At 38.1% G+C, this 18,576-nt stretch overlaps 1 pseudogene; it reads right to left on the bottom strand.

Annotated features, from left to right (window-relative positions):
- On the bottom strand, nt 4,696-10,666 carry LOC102176239 (annotated as a pseudogene).

Below are 18,576 nucleotides of genomic sequence, written 5' to 3' on the forward strand. Positions count from 1 at the left end.
GTTTCTGGTGATTGCTGGCAATCCTTGGTGTTCCTGGGCTAGTAAATGCCTCACTCCAGTCTCAGCTTCTGTCTCCACAAGGTTCCTTCCTTCTGTGTATCTCTGTGTCTTTCCTTCTAATAAGGACACAAGTCACTGATTTAGGGACTCCGTGCGAGCGAGCTATTCTAATATGACTTCATCTTAATTTCATCTACTAAGACCCTATTTCCACATAAGATTGCATTGTGAGGAGCAGGCTGACATGAATTTATGAGAGATTCTGTTTCTGTTGAACCCATTACAGAGGACCAACTTTGTTGTCACACAAGAGCAACCATAGATAATACTTAAACAAGTGAGTGGGCTGTGTCCCAATAACATTTAATTTGTAGATGCTGAAATTTGAATTATATATAATTTTCGCATGTCCTGAAACATTGTTCTTTTGATTTTTAATGCAACAATTCAAAAGGCATTTTGTTGGCTATATAAAAACAGGAGGGAGGTGGGGATAGCCAAATTTGACCCACATGCCATAGTTTGCCAACTTCTGATATATAGTATTGGCTAGCAGACAGAGGTGACAATAGGGTAATTTTTCTCCCTTCTGCTCTTAAACAAAAGAACCAAATTCTGAGAAAATCTGTTTGTGATTTACATCAAGCAACTTTTGCTAGATAGCTTCATGTTTCAGCAGAGAGGAAACCAGACTGATCAACAATGATGCCTGTTTGGCAGCATCATTCCCGGTGTGCTTGCCAAAATTTTGGTGAGGATTTTGCTGTCAAGATTAAGAGGTGATGCAGGCTTAAATGAAGAACATGACCTGGAGTCTTGACGTTGAAGGATTAGAACATTTCCCTCATGGACGCATAGTACTGTTAATGCCAAATGTTTGAGTATGCTTTTGAGGTGATTTTAAATTAAAGGCATTTTGTGATTCAATACTACATGGCATTCTGGTGAGATGTTGTCAGTCCCTAGATACTCATTCAAGGCCGGATATTAGATAATACTCTGTACATCTGAACAGACTTTATCTTCTAATGCTAAGAGTTGTTAAGTCATTTGGGGGCAAAAATAATCTAAACATTCGGGTTTATCATGCATATTGTTTATAGTAAGATTTATCTAGTAAAAATGTGTTGAGGGTGTTATTAAAGATTGTGATTATCTATCTGCTTTTTCTAATTACAAAACCAATACATGATCTTTGTAGAAATTAAACTAATGTCTGAAATTAACAATATATAAAGTGAAAGTTTCCCATAATCCCAATTCCCAGAGAGAATTTTTGAAGAGATGTTGGTAGTTATTTTTCCAAAAATTTCCACCCCATGTTATTATGGAAAGCAAATGAAAAAATACACTCTATAGATATTTTGTATGTTTTAAAGAGAATTGGGGACAAATTTTATGAACATAAAGACAAAGTATTATTAGATATAAATACCTAATTACGCATTAAACTCATAGTATGCTGATAATAAAGTATGAAAATGTCCTATTTCCAGATCTTAAGACATACATCTTTGGCTTTGTTTTGTTTCTAAAAAGTAGAGAATGACCCAGTGCAATTAATAACTTTCATATACACATACATGATGAAATCCTGTTATTTTGGACATTTATTCTGTCTTGAGTTCAGTGGTGGATCTTTTCTCTCTACTACAGAGAGACTAAACAGATACCCAACTTCTTTGATGACATCAACATTTTAATGAGGTTTTCCCATCCATAAAGCATATTAGCAAACATTTTATCTGGCTGGGAATTGAGAAAAGCCTGTAAGCTCCAATTTGGTGTAGGAAAGAGCTGAATGCCAGGATCTCAAGTGGATTTCAGTGTTGACTGGTATGGTTTATGCACTAGCAGCCCGGAACAGAATGGCTGACTTACCATCATTCCTAGATGACATGGAAATCTTGTATACAAAAGTGGATAGATAATTCTCCACTTGTACACAAAAGTGGGTAGATAATCTTAACACTTAACAGTATGCCTGCAAGATGCCAACATACTCTTATTACTAGTGTCATATGGGCTTTGGGACCAGACAGAACTGGGCATGAATCTTAAAGTTATTGTTTTTATCTACGGGGAACCATAAGTTACTTAAACTGAGTTTTGGTTTTCTTATCTACAAAATGGATATAAATAGTACCCACTTTGTAGGAGTGTTGTAAAGATTAGTGCTATTGTGAGTAAAGCACTGAGCCAGTGTCTCACATTTAGGAGGAGCACAGATAATTTCTTTTTTATTGCTACTGTTTGAGACATCTTTAGATGATTGAATCCAACCCTCTTATTTAACAGAAGAAGAAACTGGATTCAGAGGGCTTATTGCTCTTAGGTTGCTTAGGTAGTTGGTGGCAGAACAAAAAAGATAATTTTGACATTTTTCAGTTTTCTTTCCATTATTCATCTGTTTATTCTTTAGTCACCATTTATTATGTACCCCTCAAGTTCCTGGTATTGTGCTGAACCTAGAGAATGTAAAGGAGAATAACATATAGAATGTGTTGGAAAGCTTACAGTCTAGTGAAAAACAAATGCATAAACATAAATTATTGGTCAGTTTTTTAGAGGCTATAATGGAATGATTTGATACATATTTATAAAAAATGGTTAAGATAGTGGTCTAACTCAGCTTCGGGGAACCATTAAGGCTTCATAGTGACAGCATGATATCTGAGTTTAGCCTTGAAGTATGTTTTGAAGATTGCAAGGCAGTTAATGTGTTTGTATATGTGTGTGTTTAAGAGAGGATTGGCGGTTGGAAGTGGTATTTTAGGTAAAAGAAATAGCCTGTGCAGAAGTGATGGAGGTGTTATATTGTGGCATATTCATGACAGCTTTGATAGCTTGATGTGGTTTGAGTTGTGGGAAGAGGTGAGACCTGAGTAAATAACGCAGCTTTTCTTATTCTACTGAAATGTTGTCATGCATTGTCTGGTAGCTGGTGTACTAACAAGAATAAAGTGTACATAAGGGGATAAATCGAAGAAGGCAATGGCACCCCACTCCAGTACTCTTGCCTGGAAAATCCCATGGATGGAGGAGCCTGGAGGGCTGCAGTCCATGGGGTCGCTAGGAGTCGGACACGACTGAGCGACTTCACTTTCACTTTTCACTTTCCTGCATTGGAGAAGGAATTGGCAACCCACTCCAGTGTTCTTGCCTGGAGAATCCCAGGGACGGGGGAGCCCAGTGGGCTGCCGTCTATGGGGTCTCACAGAGTCGGACCTGACTGAAGCGACTTAGCAGCAGCAGCAGCAGCAAGGGGATAAATGAACGTCTGTGAACTGGTTTGGGAACCTGCTTACCATTTATAGCACTGGTCCAACTTCAAAATAATAGGATGAAAATAAACAGTTGGAACCCAAATTGTACAAAGAAACTCCTTATAATGGTTGATTTACACATAGTAGGTGCTGAATAAGTACTGGCTAAGTATTTTTATATAGTAGTCCAGTTATTATAAAGTTACTTTTGATATGAAGCTTTAGGATAACATAATAATCTATACAGTTCCATACAGTACAATAAAACTGTACTGACAACATTGACATATATTACAATTATGGGTCTTTGATTATTAATTACCATTACAATCTGATTAATGTTGTTTGACTCATTTTCTTGAGACTTAATCGAGATGAATTTGATTTTTGATGGTTGCTGATTGGGCAAGGGGAATAGTCTGTACTGTTATAACTATGTATCCTTATTTCATTACATCTCCACGTCCAGTTGAAATTATGTGTCATGTGGTTTCCCTGGTAGCTTAGACATAAAGAATCTGCCTGCATTATGGGAGACCTGGGTTCGATCTCTGGGTTGGGAAGATCCCCTGGAGAAAGGAATGTCTACCCAATCCAGTAGAATGCCTGGATAATTCTGTGGACAGAGGAGCCTGGAGAGCTCTAGTCCATGGGATTGCAGAGTCGGACACAACTGAGTGACTAATGCTTTTTTCTTTCACTCACTCTTTTACTGCCTTTATATATTCCCTGTTTTTTATTTTGTGGAGGTAACTTACAGACTTTTTTTTTTGGTATGTGTGTGATTAAAAAGTCCCACCATGTGTCTCTTTTCAGTGTAATCTAAATTACATCTTTAGAGAACAGTTTGTTTTCAGTCTGCTGCTCTAGACTTGATATCCTAACATAACCATATTTCCACATTCCTTTTTATTTTATTGATTCCATGATTTATTATATTTCTTCTTGGTTTTTCATGGAGTTTTCACTGGGGCATGTTTATTGTGTTGCTGGGCTTGTTTATTTATTCAGAAAATCTTACAACCTTGTGTATAATTCTGAATATCATTTGATTATAGATCCTTTAGGCTTTGTTTTGTTGAAAAGGATTTCTTATTTACATTCACTAATGTATATTAGTTAGAATATTCCATAATTCAAGAATAAGAATATCTAGACAGGCTAGAGGGAGCTGCTCAGAACTTTGCTATTTGAGCGGCAAGGGGAGGTGAGGAGTAGGCAAAGAGGGTGATGTAAAATGTCAGTGTCAGGGTATAGTAAAAGAAATGTCAGGGGGTCTCTGATAACATTTTTTGCAATTGGTTTTATTTTTTTAAGGATTTGTGCTGTAAGTTTATTTATAAACGTCTAGGATGCTGAGTTCAAGAGTTTGATCCTTTTCTCGAAGAGATTGCATCCCTTAAAATGTTCTTCACATCTGCCTCGTGGATTATTTTTTAAGCAGTTGGTGTCTTACTGTTAACATAAAGGTGCAGCAAATCTAGACTCAAAGTATAAAGTCATTATAGCTGGTAACCTCCACTTGTTTTCCACTGAAAATGGAATATTCTTCCCTGGAGCTTCCTCATTGTGCCTCCTACAGGCCACAGAGGTTGTGAACCTCCAGATGCTCTGTCCCAAAATAGCCTGTTGGAAGTTCTGTGAAAGGTACAGAAGCTGAAGGTGGAAGCACACCAAGCACTCCTTTCCTCAAGATTTTGTTCCCCTGTATTGCAGTTGGTTTTAAAAAACTTAACCAAACTATTGTTTACTTCCTGGGTCATCTTTAGGGATTCTGAGTCTTAAAGGATTTGCTTGGTCCCAATGGCTCAGTCAGTAAAGAATCTGCCTGCTTTGCAGAAGACCTGGGTTGGACCTCTGGGTCAGGAAGATCCCCTAGAGAAGGGAGTGGCAACCCACTCCAGTGTTCTTGCATAGAGAACTCCATGGACGGAGGAGCCTGGTGATCTACAGTCTGTGGGTCGTGAAGAGTTGAACACGACTGAACGACGAACACTAACACACTTGATTCCATTAGTTGAGTAACTTTCTTCAAGTAAAATGGTAACTGCTCACAAACACAGTGTTTTAAAGTCTTAGAGGTCTTTTGAGCATAGGAATAATTATTCCTTGAACAAGTCACTGAAGAGAAGTTTCTAGAAATTTCTGTAGCTATGGCAACCATTTTAGGCAAAGGCATCAGTTATCTTTTGCTACATAACCAACCACTGTAAAGTCTACTTGTTTAAGAAAACAACATTTTTTCCTTCTCCTGTTTTGGTGGGCTGGCCTGATTAAGGTTAGAAGGTTGAGGATGGCCTCACTCACATGGTGGGGACTCGTCCGGATGATGTGGGATGATTGAAATGCTGAGGCCTTTCTCCACGTGGCATCATCCAGCAGGCTATCAGGTCTGGACTTGGTCAGAAGATCCTAGCAGGAAAAGAACACAACACTGGTGAGCCTTTTTCAAGTGTCTGTTGTGTCATGTTTTCTAATATCCCATTGGCCAAAGCAGATCATACAGCAAAGCCCAGATTCTCCCTTCTTGATGGCAGAGACAGCAAAAGGGGCTTGCATAGCGGGGTTAGAGAAGTTTAGGATCATTTTGAAATTGATCTCAGCCAGTTACCATAGAAATTATTCTACATGTTTGTTAAGAGGTTGTAACAGTGAGCAAAGCTGTCTATAGCTTCAAAAATTACTACATTCACATGCAGTATTTGCTGCAAGCTAAGTCTATAAAACTTAAAAAAGAAACAAAACAGCTATCAATTTATAAGGCATATAAAATTTATGCCAGTTTTAAATTCTTCTGAATTTAAGAAAGAAAATAAGAAAATCCACTGCTGCTGCTGCTGCTAAGTCACTTCAGTAGTGTCCGACTCTGTGCGACCCCATAGACGGCAGCCCACCAGGCTCCCCTGTCCCCGGGATTCTCCAGGCAAGAACACTGGAGTGGGTTGCCATTTCCTTCTCCAGTGCATGAGAGTGAAAAGTGAAAGTGAAGTCGCTCAGTCGTGTCAGACCCTCAGCGACCGCATGGACTGTAGCCCACCAGGCTCCTCCATCCATGGGATTTTCCAGGCAAGAGTAGTGGAGTGGGGTGCCATTGCCTTCTCCAAGAAAATCCACTAACATTTCTATATTGCTTTTCATTTTACAAAGTACATTCACATATATAGCTTAAAAAAAATACTTCAAGCCTCTTGGAGAAGTATTAGATCATTATCCTCATTTCATAGGTGTAGACTGATGCCTATACATGTTAAGAATCTTACTCAGTCAGAATCACTTAACTAGTAAGAAAGGTGGGTTTTGCACTTAGTTCTTTTGGTAGCCTTGCCTCCAAGCTGTACCCAGGAGTCCCTGGGGGTGCCCCATTGATCATTTAATGCAGCAAAGGACAAATAAAAGTAGTTAGTAGTCATCTCTGTAAGTTTAAGCCATACCCCCCCACACACACATGTAAAACATGCTCTCATTCAATGAAAAATCTGAAGATCTGTTTTTTTAAGGAAAAAAATATATATAAATGATACTCTCAACAACTTAATGAATTCATTTTCTGTCTGTTTCATTTCTGCAGACTGTTAATACATATTCAGTTATTTTCACATTACACTTATATGTTCACTGAATTTCACAAAATTTTTTGGATCCTGAATATTAACTGTTCCTATATCCATTTTACTGTAAGAAACTGGTTTATCTTATATATACACATATACTGAAATTATGCATATATATGTATGTATGCATATATGTCCATATGTGTAAATAAATATCACCTTATATCTTTTATTTCACGCTGCACAGACATGGTTTTCCAACAGAACTTGTAGACATTCCATGCATTCAGTGTATAGCCCCAGAGACAAGCAGGTTCCCAAAGATTTTAAAGTGAGAGATCAACATTCCTTAAACCTGTACTTTCACACAGTATAATACCTTACATACTTGATGGGAGGTTCAGATGAGGTAATATAGGTAAAAATCATTTGTAAATGCTTAAAAGCTATAGAAACATGAACTTGCCTTAAGGAAATACCATTAAGAGGAGCCAACATAATTATTTTAAATTCTTAATTACTGGATTTACACAAATTCAAGGATTTTTAGAACCACTCTCTGTACCTTTCCTATTTCTTTAGGCTCATTGACAAGAAATATCCCAGGTCTGAGGATAATCGTAACTGCTTGTGACTTGTGTACAGAGCTAGGGACTTAGTCTAGCAGTGAAATTTTATGGTTAACTTCTCTTCCCCATCACTGGGCCTCCCCCACCACCCAAAAGAATGGAGAGGGCCTGCAGAAACTCCTCAGGGGTCTGTTTGAGAGGCAATTAACATTCCTACCTGACCACTCTTCCCTTCACATTGAGCAGTACTTAGGCCCGTCCTCACCCTTGGTCTGGATTCTTGTAGTGAGTCCTAATTATATTCATGGCCTGCCTTTCAGCCTGAAGTAAACTTTATAGCCAATTTATGGGCTATTTTCAAAGAAATTTCGTAGTGTTTTACAGGGACTTTATTTACTTTCAGAAGACTTCATCAACGTATTCATTATAAAGAACCATATAGGTTTGCTTTTCTACTCTTTCCCTTCACACTACCGCCTCTACAGGAAATTACCTTGCAGGCAGAGGCTTCATGCAGTGAAAAGATGTCTCCCTATTCAGTGGAAGTAATTTCTGTCTTATGTGTTACTTTGACTGTCATAACATTCTCAGGCATGAACTTCATTCTCTTGATTAATATTTATAACCTCCTCTTTAGGCACCTGTAATGTCATTGCCTGAGGGGATGGGAAGCTTAGTACATGGCAGGTGGAAGAGTTGATACAGTTAATAGTTAAAGAGACTGGGGTTGTCAAAAGGTCCTCCTGTCAAAGGAGGCCCTGGGACTAGTTCTGGCTGCTCTAAGTATTCCTAATTGGAGGTGGCATGACCCACTGGTCCCGAGGCAGGAGATCCCAAGCCCTTTGTTATTATGTTTGCTTGCTTCTGGTTTTCTCTATGACTCTGGGCAATTCCCTTATGTTTGAAACCTTTATTTCTGCAACTGTAACATGAAAAGTACCTGCTGCTGCTGCTGCTGCTAAGTCGCTTCAGTCTAGATGGGGCTTATTAGCAATAGGACAAATGGCGTGTCTGTGTAGCTGCTCTCAAGGCCTCCTGCTCTCAGAAAGGTTAAGGCTAGAGTGTTTTCCTCCCCCTGGAGTGAAGAGATTTCCTGGAGCAGTGCAGAATTACCGGCTCTGGAAAGACATGTCTGTATCTATCAGTCCATGGGCTCCTAGATACTGCTCACGTCTGGAATGGCACAGCTATGTCATGCACCTCTAGAAGACCATGATGCAAGATCTGGGCAAACTTAAAGATTAAGGAAACACAAGGGGATGGAGTGTCTATTGGATAGATAACTGCTCATGAGTCATTTATGTAAACTTTTCTAATCTTTGTCATTGACATAGTGGGTGATATTCCCAGGTGACTCAGTGGTAAAGTAAGTGAAAGTGAAGTCGCTTAGTTGTGTCTGACTCTTTGTGACCCTATGGACTGTAGCCTGCACTAGGCTCCTTCATCCATGGGATTTTCCAGGCAAGAATACCGGAGTGGGTTGTCATTTCCTTCTCCAGGGGATCATCCTGACCCAGGGATTGAACCCAGGTCTCCTGCCCTGCAGGCAGAAACTTTACCCTCTGAGCCACCCGCCTGCTAATGTAGGAGACTCGGGCTCAATCCCTAGTTTGGGAAGATCTTCCTAGAGAAGGAAATGGCAACCCACTCTAGTATTCTTGGCCGGGAAATCCCATGGACAGAGGAGCTTGGTGGGCTACAAGTCCATGGAGTCGCAAAGAGGTGGACACGACTTAGTGACTAAACAACAACAACAGTTTGATAAATCACCTTGTTTGTTGTGTTCATTTTCATTATTCATTAGTTAGTTAATCCATAGTTACTCAGTCAGCACATATTCTTGGAAAATCCAGTATGTCTGAGACACCACAGAATGTAATCCTAATTTGGGGGTTCAGGTCTAATGCTCCATGAATTTTTTTTTTCTGATACTCTCAGTTGCAGATAATCTTTCTTTGCTCTGATTTTCTGCTTTCTAACTTTAGTTAGAAGCATTACTTACCATGTACTGATACATATTAATGTTATTTGTGTACATGTTTCTTTCCAATACATAATTCTTGTATATAATTAAACACCTGAACTGCCTAGTACATTCCCTTGTACTTCACAGATAAATATGTAACGGGAAACATAGAAAAACAGAAATAGTATGCAACAATATATGATGTTATATGGGGATATGGTGCTACATGTAATATTAATAAATGCTCAGGGAATTAAGGTGAATTGATGAGCAGAGAAAGATAGTTGGAAGAAATAAAGGTGGTAACAGTCAGAGATGGGGCAAAGGCAATCCAAGTTGAGGAAAGGCATTAACAATTGACCCATGTATGGAAACCATACATCTATGGGGAGTCAGGGGACATGATAGACAGTAGCCCCTAGAGGATAGGACATTGCAGTTGCCAAGCTAAGGCAATTAGATTCTTCTGAGAGCAAAGGCTATACTACTCAAATATTTTTAAGCAAATATTTTCTTTTTGAAAAGATCAGAGAGGTGTTTTAGAAAGATTCCTCAGGTAGTGGTATCCAAGGCAGTGACACCACCTAGAACCAGGGGGAATTAGGCAAATTAGTTATGAGTGCAGGAGTGTGTGAGAGTATGTGAGCACCTGGGCACAGATGTAAAGGCATGAGGCAGTGAGACTAGAGCAGAAGAGTGGACTCTACAGAGCATGAAGCAGGGATCAATAGGACAGTGGTGATCGAGGATGAAAAAAAAAGGGTGCAATAAAAGCTAACTACAAAGTCTTGTGTTTGAAAACAGTCATACCGTTTATAAAAATTTATAAAAATAAGAAAATAATTTTAGAGGGAAATTATTGCATTCAGCTTTAGACATTTCAGCTTGAGAAACGCGTTAGACTGTGTGGATGCAGAGACCATGGGAATTAAGCAGCTTGTTCAAAGCTCAGGACTGGAGCTTAGGAGGGAGGTCAAGGGTTAGGAAGTAAATGTAGATGAAATAGAGTTGTCTGTTCAGGAAACAGTCTCAGTCTTTTCTGTCTCCTGGGAAATATTTTATTAGTGCAAGTTACCAAATTAATTTATATTTGATTTAAATATAGAATAACTTGAAAGGCTTTAAGTCAGTTACAGTTTGGATCCCTCAGTTAATTAGTATTTTGTACTTGCTGACTTCTCAGGTTCCTTAAAATTATCAGAAATCTATGTTTCTCTAAGTAAGATGGGAAAAAAAAAAACAACCCGCTTAGATAAATATACTAATCCTTGGAATGTTGAAAGTCCATTACAGCAAACATCTGCCCACCGCCATGTTTCCTTATTAATTCATCCACTGCTGAGAAGTGATTGCTGAGCCTTGAGAAAGGGCGCTTTTGGTTTCAGCTTCTGTAGCTTCTTAATCTGCTTCTCTGCTCCCAGCCTAGGAGAGCTCAAGCCATGCATCTTTCCAAGCATGGAGGGAAGAAGTCAGCTCCCCCAGCTCCACCAGTTCTCAGAGGTGCTGGACTGATGCCTGGTCGCCCCTGGAGAATTGTGCGGCCGCCAGTGCAGCCGCGTTCCTAGTTACATGGTGACCAAGAAAAGTCCCTTTCTATGCACTGATTTCTTAGCCTGTAGACACTGAGGCACCAGGATGTTATGGGGATTGGGAGGCCCTCTTCCCTATAAATACATCCTCCTCAGAGTTGCCCCTCCTTGTGCTAGTCCAGCCTCCAGTTTACACCATAACACAGCAAAGAAACAGCAGCTGTCCTTTCTCTCTTTAAGAGAGAGACACTCACCCTGGCTGAAGTGCAGAGAAAGGAAGGAGGATAGGATAGTAGAGAAGGGCCTTCTTTTGGCGACAGAGCCTTCAGTGGCAGAGCCCTGGATTAGGACACAACAGGATGTCTACACCTGGCTGTGAGATACTTGACGAATCACTCGACCACTCTATCTCCATTTCCTCTTCACAAAATGAGCAACTCTAACTAGATGATCTCTCAGGCCTATTTCCTCTCCTAATATTCTAGTTTTTAAAAATTTTTATGGGATGAAAGAAAATAAGCATTCCAAGTTAGTCTTGTCATAATCCCACTGGAGTACTGGGCAATGCCTATTCCGCAGATAAACACTTCTTTATGCTTTTTAAAGTACTTTGGGCCGAAGCGAGTAAAGAAAAAGTAAAGTTCAGAGGATGAAATTGATCCTGACGATTCTTTTAAATTCAGGGAACTACAACCTTGAGGTAGTGTTCATAAACTGGCCAGAACTTGAGTTCTGGGGAGGTAACCACTTCGAGGCTGAATTTCTGATTTATACTGGCGTTGAACAAGCACGGGCTCCCAGCATGAAGGACTGTGATACAGCAAGGAAGTAAACTGGCTTTGGATTGAACTGCTCCATCTAGCTTTGCCTCTGGTTGTTAGGGGGTATGCTGTCAGTTACCACTGTGAGGGAGCAGTGGGGTCTGTGTAGATACTTGGCAAGGGATGGCATCTATAGGGTCATGTGTGTTGTTTGTGCTGAAATTCCATAATATCCCCAGGCAGTTTAATTCTGTGGTAGAACCAACTTGAATAATTAAACAAAGTGAAGATTTGACAACACTGTACTTGTGGTACAACACAGCTGTGATTCTATGAGCTCAGCCGAGAGAAGGAGTTGGGGGCATCTGTCACAGCAAAAGCATGCTTTGTAACAGGCAACAATTTAGCAGACGTCCGAACTCCTACAGAACAGAGGCTGCAAAGAATATGGTCTCTCGGGAGTGAAAGGGTTGTGGTGTCTGTTTGGGGAATGTTAAAGGGATAGTTGATGATGTTTGCTAGGTCACTAGCATCTTTTGAAATGAAACTGTGCCGGAGGAGAGTCAATACACGTTCTTTTCCTTTTATAAACACTTTTACAGACTTGTTTATGGATGATCAGTAAGTAAACTGCTGCAGGGAGGAAAGATCACTCTTTGGAACAACTAAAAGTTTGATATCTTTTTTGTGTACCTGTGATAATCCTAAAGATAGGAAAGACTACAGACTATTACATGTATCAGAAGTTTGTACCTATGAAACGATTTCTTCCCTGCTGCCTTTTCTTGTTGGGTAAGGCTTTTTTAAAAATAAAAAGTTTCTTAAGAAATAACTAATTTTCCTGATGCTTGACCATGAGATTGCTATCCCTAAAGGATTCTTTTATCTTATCCTGAATGTGATGGCTCTTTGTGTTCCCCAAGAGTACAGGGGATGCTTCCCAATAGGTGTTTGCTCCCCAGTCACATTCATTCCTACAGAAGCCATTTGTACAAGTGAGAACTGAAGCATGTTAAGTATCAGAATAATTCTACTGCTTGGTATTTTCACAGAGCAGAAATGATCTTGGAGCTTAATGTTTAATAACTTTGAATTGTGGGGTTCAGTTTCATAAATAGGTCAGCATATGAGTCTAAAAAGCAGTCATGTTATTTGTGTATTTTGACTTCAAAAATCTCCAAGAATAATTTACTGTCATACTTTTGTTTTGTGATTAACATAACTGCAATGACAGTTTTTTCAAAAAATCAATTTACTTCAAAATTCAACTTTTCTCACTTTTAACATGGGCGATGCATGTAGTTTGAGATCACAATAAAATGAAATGACATATTTCGGATTTTATGGAAGATGTGTGAAAACAAATGTTAAGTATTGATTTTTAAAAAGCTCTCTAGAGTCTGTCTTTGTATCTGGGCTGTCATGGCATTGATTTTTTTCTCCTTCTGCTTCTATTTGTTTTTCCCTTCTTGACTCCCTGACTCAAAGACGTTCCCCTGTTTATGGAATGAGGTTCCAGGGTGAGTCCACATTTTATTCCTTGCACAGTTTCTTTACTGCGCAGTATCATCCTCCTGGTTTGGTGACTGCAGCACCATCCAAGCATCGGCCCATCTCTCCAGTTCCTCCTCCATCAGACTTCTTGCCTCTGCTGCATAATAGCTGCCTGACAGGTCGGTCTACACAGTCCAAATTGTTTTCCACAGAAAATTCTTCACTTTACTCAGTTCCTGTAGTTGGCTGCCCTCCTTAAAATGCTTAGCTGTTCTCACTCGGTGGATCCAGAACTCTGGCCTTTTTGTGTCTCTGACAGCACCCTCCCATTCTCAGTTCTCTCACACCTAGATATTTTTACTTGGTCTCCTGGTCTGAGCTTTCTCAACTTTGATCACTGCAGAATGTTTCAGAACAAAAATTTCTTTTCTCTCTGTTATATTTGTGCCCACCTTGCTTCAGAATCTTTCATCAGATATTTCTCATCTTTACCTTGATCTTTGATTTATCCATACGTAATTTTTAGGGCAAAGCTCCCAGATTCCCACTACTTAAATATCTTCATTGTGCTGCTTGTATCTTTTCTATAAAGCCTTACCTACTGTTGGACCCATTCCTTCCACAGGTTTACTTCCAAATGTGTTAAATATCTTTTCCTGTGTTCCGGAATGTACTCCTTCCTTTTCTTTGCCAAACCAGCACCTAGGCTGGATAGCGGTTTAGAGCCTGGGTGCCGGGGCCAGATTGCCTGGCTTCCAATTCAAGCTGCGCCATATACTAGCTGATCCATGTTGTAGAGGACACTTAATCTCTTTCAGCTCCTGTTTCTTCATATATAACATGGGAATAATAACAGGCCTTACTTAATAAGGCTGCCGTGAGGAGTTTATGCACATGAAGTGCTTAGAATGGGTCTTAACAGGGTGAGCCCTGCTTACGTGTTCACTCTTACCATTCACCTGCATTCAGTGTTTCACTGCACTTTATAGTCTAAGGTTGCATATGTCTCCCTAATCAATTTTGTTCTCATCCTCTGAGGATCGAACACAAGATTCTGTACATCAGAGTGACTCAGCAAATACTTGTTGAAATAATCTAGACAGTGTTGGGAGACAGCTGAATTCCTTGATTTGGAACTTGACTTTTAGTTGTCTGAGAATGAAACAGTCATATGGCACTATCATATGTAATATGACATATAGTGTACGTTTAATCTTCAATTTTCAAAAGTATATAAATATATACATATGGTGGTGGTGCTTTAGTTGCTAAGTTGCCCCGGTAAGAGGGTCTGATGTATGGTAAATGGTCAAAATATATTGTTTTAAATGTTCGAATAAATGAATGAATGAAGTGAATTGTCAGATTTCTCCAGATTTAACTTAGGAACCTCTTTGGTCACAATGAAATAATACATTATTAAGCTAAAAATAATTTTTATTATTAGTAATAATAGTATATGTAATATAGACAGACATTATATATATATAATTATATATAAAATATGCATATGTACAAAATGTAGTGTATGTGATTAAGTATATATATTATAAAACTATATATATAGGGCTTCCCTGGTGGCTCAGTCTGTAGAGAATCAGCCTGCAATGCAGGAGTCCCAAGTTTGATCCCTGAGACAGGAAGATCCCCATGAGAAGGAAATGACTACCTGCTCCAGTATTCTTGCCTGGGAAAACCCATGGAGAGAGGAGCCTGGTGGGCTATAGTCCATGGGGTTGCAAAGAGTCAGATGCAACTTAACAACTAAACCACCACCACATGTATATAATTTATGTATATATTTACATATATATATTTATATGCTCTTGAAAATTGAAAAAAAGATTAAATGTATACAATCCCATAACCAAAAATATCTATTTAGGGTATAATTTTTTCAGATATTTTCCTGTGCATAGAAGTGTAAATTTTTAAAAATAAAAGTGGATCATACTATATTTAATATTTTATAAAGTCTGTGACTTTATTTAAAACTGTAGTGTGAACTAGATGTCTACTGTATAATGAGCACCAAAAGTGATTAATCAGGCCATCAAGCTTTTGTTTTTCTCTTTTGCCTTTACATTTATCCTTTTAGTCCCACTTTTCTTCCCCTTATGGTGCCTACTTCAAAATAGTGTAATTTAAAATGCAATTTCCAAGGCATAGGGAGGTGAGGGTAGGTCTAAGTTATACTAGAACATAATTAGCATTTCAGAAAATACACTTAATAGCTTTGTTTTACCCTACAACTTTGATTTTCCTTTTACAACTATTTTTTAATAATTTTATTTTATATGAATCTATAGATGAAATTCCCCATTGATTTTAGAACAAATACTGAAATTAAAAATTTAATAATAAGGCATAAATATGATATACACCTAGATAGATATTTTCAAGGAGTTCAAAAGCATTTTTTCTTTTTTCTATTCAACATCTATACAGTTCAGCTATATTGGGGGCCTCACCACTAGCTCTCTCTCCCTCTCAGTAAGTATCAAGAAAGACCAAGGGCACTGTTACTTCTTCCAGATTCCATTTTTGTTTACAGAGAACTCTCCATTTTAAAGTATAATGTCAAAATGGCTAAGCAGAAGGGCACCAAAATTGACAGAAAGATGACTATGATTTAACCAAGAAGCCACATTTACACTGTAAATGAGATAAAGGAATAGAAAATGTGCTGGATCAAGATGATAGTTTGGGCCATGCTAATGAAATCCTCGGATAGTAACTCCTTCAGTGAGCGTGCTCCTTTGCCTGGCCTTGTGAGTCGGATCTGGGAGAGCCACAGCTCTGTGCTGGGAACCAGGAAGTGTCAAGTTGTCCGTAAGCTATCTTTGCCTTCACAAATATTTACCAGTCACCACCCTCTTCTCCTTATTGCTACAGAAGTGAAAAAAACAAGGGGAAAAACAATTGAGAAAGGAACATGATTTCAGGTTTATGAGGTATGAGAGAGAAAGAATTATCCTTATTAAGGGACTAGTTAACAGGACTTTTTAAAATTTTATTTTAAAGCAGTAAGATTTTTGACTGTCCTGATTCTCTCAAACAACATAGCAAGTAAATGTTTAACAGAAACTCAAAGGTGTAAGGAATAAATCTTAGGTAAAATCTGTAAGTGAAATGTACATAAATATCTGATTTACAAGTTTAGCTGAGTTTCTAGTCTGGAGGCTAAGTGAATAGAAGGAGGGGGAAAAGTAATAATATTATATTAAGACTTATCAATGTAATTAGTTATGATAGACATAAGTAATATTTAATGAACTATCAAAGGTAACCAATCTTGCAGAAACAGACAATTTTTATAAGATCCTTATATTAAACTATGCCTTTAGACAAAAATTAAGTGTATATACCAATCAGAGTGCCCTTGTAAGACTCTGAATTATTGTTTGTGGCATGTTTTCTTAGTCCATTGGTTAATATTATGCTCAAGTCAGAGGTATTTATTATTCCAAAGGTTTTGTAAAATGAGTTTTTGGTAATGTCTGTATAGCTACTGGTGGAAAAGTACATTTTTGTGACATTGAATTTTATTTTCTTAGAGTTTGTCTTCTAAATATGTAATGTCTGAAGAAAATGACAATCTGAAAGGACAGTGCTGCTTCAGCTGGTTCGTTTCATTTCTCCCTCCCTTTAAATCTGTCTTTCACTTACGAAACACCAACAGAATGGACTGACTTCAAAAGTGTTTATTTACTTTATAAAGAAACTGATTTTCCAGCAGACTTCTGAGATATCAAAAAGTCCTCGCGAATCAAACCTTATCTCTCTTTTTTCTTTCTCCCTGCCCTACTCTGTTTGGTAAAACTTGTAAATTGTTTCATTGACCTTGAACATTTTGTTCACATCCTTTGAAGAAAGGCAGAGATACAAAATAATGTTTTTGAAAGTACTGTGTTACAAAAGAAAGAGTGCCTGTTAGCCCATGTCCTGGATAATAATACTTCTTAGGCTTCTAATTTGGGAACACACAAATAACCATAATATTAAATTTAGGTAGAGTTTTAATGATAACTTCAAAATCCTTTGATTTACTAGAAATAGAAGAGATTTTAGAGACTACTAAGTTCTGCTCTGAACCAAAACAAAATATCAGACATTTTTTCTTATTATAAACATCATATAGATGTTTAGTGCAAAGATTTGTGAAAAATAACAAATTTATGTGTACTCTGTCTAGCTTAAAAATCAGACATTATCCTGATCAGTATGTGGTTTAGTATTGTGTGTTTTTTCAACTTGATGTAAACAGGGATCATAATTAAGTGCCACTAGCAGTGTTTTAAGTTCTGATTGTTCTGTACCTTGCCAACACTTGATATTGATGAACTTTAAAATTTTGCTTTTCTGGTATATGGAAATGGTATTTGTGATATTATTTTGCATTTCCATGATGATTAACAAGATTGAATATCTTTTTGCACTTTTTGGATACATTCCTATTTTCTTTTCAATGATGCCTATTTTTCTGTTGGGTTATTTATATTCTTCTTAAAATATATAGAAAATTTTCATGAATTTTGCATAATAATTCTCTGTCAGTTATGTTTTACAAATATGTTTTCTCAGACTTACATTTTCACATCCTTTGTCATACATATTATGGGGGTCTTATCTAAAATCTGCAAAGTAAATTAGTATGCAAAATTATTATATATTTACATAAACATATAGCCATCACCTAGATCAACATATAAAACATCTCCAGAACTGCAGTAGAATCCCTTTATACCTTGTCTCTAGTTAATGTTACTGCATTTCCCATGCTCAGGCTTCCCTGGTGGCTCATACGTAAAGAATTTGCCTGCAATGTGGGAGACCTGGGTTCAATTCCTGGGTTGGGAAGCTCCTCTGGAGAAGGGAATGGCAACTCACTCTGCTATTCTGGAAAATCCCATGGACAGAGGAGCCTGGCAAGCTACAGTCCACGGGGTTGCAAAGAGACAGACATGACTGAGCGACTATCCCTTTCACTTTTGGCCAATGCTCACGGCATTCTCTTCTCTACCATTCTGGATCTATTTTTCCTGTTTTGAAATCTTAATGAATGAAATTATATAGTATGTTTTGTGCAATTCAACAGTCATATAATTGTATCATACAATAATCATACAAAACATATTATTTTATAACTGGCTTCCTTCACCCAGTATTCTATGAGCAAGACATTGTATGTAAAAATACTGTTCTTTTTCATTGCTATCTACTATTCTACTATGTGACCATTTTACAGTTTTCCACTCTACAGTTGATGCACATATGGGTTCTTGTGTTAGTCTATTAAACGTTTCTGCTATAAGCATTCCTGTACTTACCCTTTGATAGACAGTAGCCCTTACTGTCCTTGGATTTATAGCCATGAGTGGAATTTTGGGACATAGTTGTATGTATGCTTGGTTTTAGTAGATATAGCCAGAATGTTTGT

Source organism: Capra hircus, chromosome 9 (assembly GCF_001704415.2).
Source record: "Capra hircus breed San Clemente chromosome 9, ASM170441v1, whole genome shotgun sequence".
NCBI lineage: Eukaryota > Metazoa > Chordata > Mammalia > Artiodactyla > Bovidae > Capra > Capra hircus.